Consider the following 1,808-nt stretch of genomic DNA (forward strand, 5'->3'; position numbering starts at 1 on the left):
CTTACAAATACGCTGTTGATTTATTTCTAAATGAGATTAAAAACAAAAACCAGTATATTTTCATGCTATCTTTACCAACTAAAACTATAAATGGTTTTTCCTTTTCAAATACTTGCAGATAAAAATCATGCGCTCTGGCATAACGAGGTAAGTTTTTGAAATGTTTCAAACAATATTAATGAAAATTCTCTCACGACTCAAAATTTTACAAGAATTAAGAAATTTTAAACAGACACAAATTGGACCAAGCAGGTTCCACTAAATTAAACTAAACATTTTCCGACCGGTCAATTTCCAGAAGTTTCTTACAATTAAAAAAAAAAAAAAAGCTTTGTTTGTTTTTATAATTATTATTAGTAGATATTTAGTTTTTCTACACGAATGATGATATTAATTACCGTATGAGTATATTCAATGACTAAAACTCAACGGCTGCGCTTTTTGGCGTACTGATTTGGATTGATGAAATCTATTTTTTCATTGCCCTTCATTTTGCTACAGCATATAATTAAAAAAAAAAAACTTGTTTGTTTTTTTTTTTCAGGAATTCCTATAGTATACCAGTGTATTTTGATTTCCTGATGGTGATACAAAGCTCTGTTACGAAAATTGTAAATATCGTATTAGCGTCCATTCCAATAAACATTGTAAATACGAGATTATGACAAGTGCTAAGAAATTTTATCTGAATTTCTACTTTGAAGCCAACATATTCTATGAGTTTATAAAGGTAAGTAAATTTTGATTTCGACTAATTCCTTTAAATCTAAATGATGTTACTAATTACCGTATGAGTTTACATACAGTGACTTAATCTTGACGGCTGCGCTTATGCGTTCTGATTTAGTAAGCAAGTGAAAATATGAAATTGAAATAATGTAAGATTATTAACATAACTGAATTTATGTTTGTACATATTTTTATTTCTAAGTAGCATTTTTAGAAAGAACAAAAATTTCTATTTTTTTATTGAAGATTTATGGCCTTATCCGTAGAAAAAATATATATTTAAAGCACTATAAAGTGACATTTTCATACAAATTTTCGATTTATATGTAAATCAGTTAGTCTGCTTTATTTTTTATGAATTTGGGTGTTAAAGCATAAAACATTTTATCATCTTTCACTTGCTTATTTACTTAGTTTAAGCATAAAAAAAATAGATATTTTGTTCGTTACAATTGTTACAACAGCCTTTTTTTTTAATTTATAGGTGGATGCAACTGCCGTTCAATCAAATGATAATAGCGATATCAATTGAAAAGGTAAATAGTTCGTGCTAAGCAACTTCTTATAACTTTTAAGTATATTTTTAATTCTAATTAATTCTGTATGATGATATTAATTGGTCCGTGTTTATGAATTTATATTGATTTTCACCTTTCCAATTACTGATTGACAAAAAATAACAGTTCTATTCAGCTATTTAGGGATAATAAGTTAAAAAATGCCTTGAGCAATTTTCCCTATCAGAAGAATTTGCCGTATACTCGAGACACAATTATATGTATTTTATTTTTTATTTTTTTGAGAAATATAAATTACTTTGACTTGTTGAACGCCGAAGGCACGGTTTGTCACTTCACTCTACTAGAAGCCGTTGAGACGTCCGCGCCGGTACAACAATGTCCTATCTACCGTTCTGAGTGTTCGACAGTCGCCAGTACTTTCCCTAGATTAAATCTCGAAGCAAAGAAGAATTAACATCGAGTTGTAGCAGCATAGAAATTCCGTGTTGTAGGGACGATTTAATATACTGTGAACATGAGCATGCATTAAAGGCGAAACAACAGGTCCCCTCTCCGTTT

General features: G+C 29.3%; 1 long non-coding RNA gene across 1 annotated transcript; it reads left to right on the top strand.

The window, feature by feature from the left end:
- The first annotated feature begins 13 nt into the window (after window positions 1–13).
- On the top strand, window positions 14–1,802 carry LOC108382190 (uncharacterized). The gene is made up of 4 exons (XR_001849667.1): window positions 14–147; window positions 545–730; window positions 1,214–1,639; window positions 1,677–1,802. It is a non-coding gene; the product is annotated as an uncharacterized LOC108382190 (long non-coding RNA).
- The last annotated feature ends 6 nt before the right edge of the window (window positions 1,803–1,808 follow it).

Source organism: Rhagoletis zephyria, unplaced genomic scaffold (assembly GCF_001687245.7).
Source record: "Rhagoletis zephyria isolate East Lansing unplaced genomic scaffold, Rhagoletis_zephyria_1.1 Rzeph_scaffold_25666, whole genome shotgun sequence".
In the NCBI taxonomy this organism is placed as follows: Eukaryota; Metazoa; Arthropoda; class Insecta; order Diptera; family Tephritidae; genus Rhagoletis; species Rhagoletis zephyria.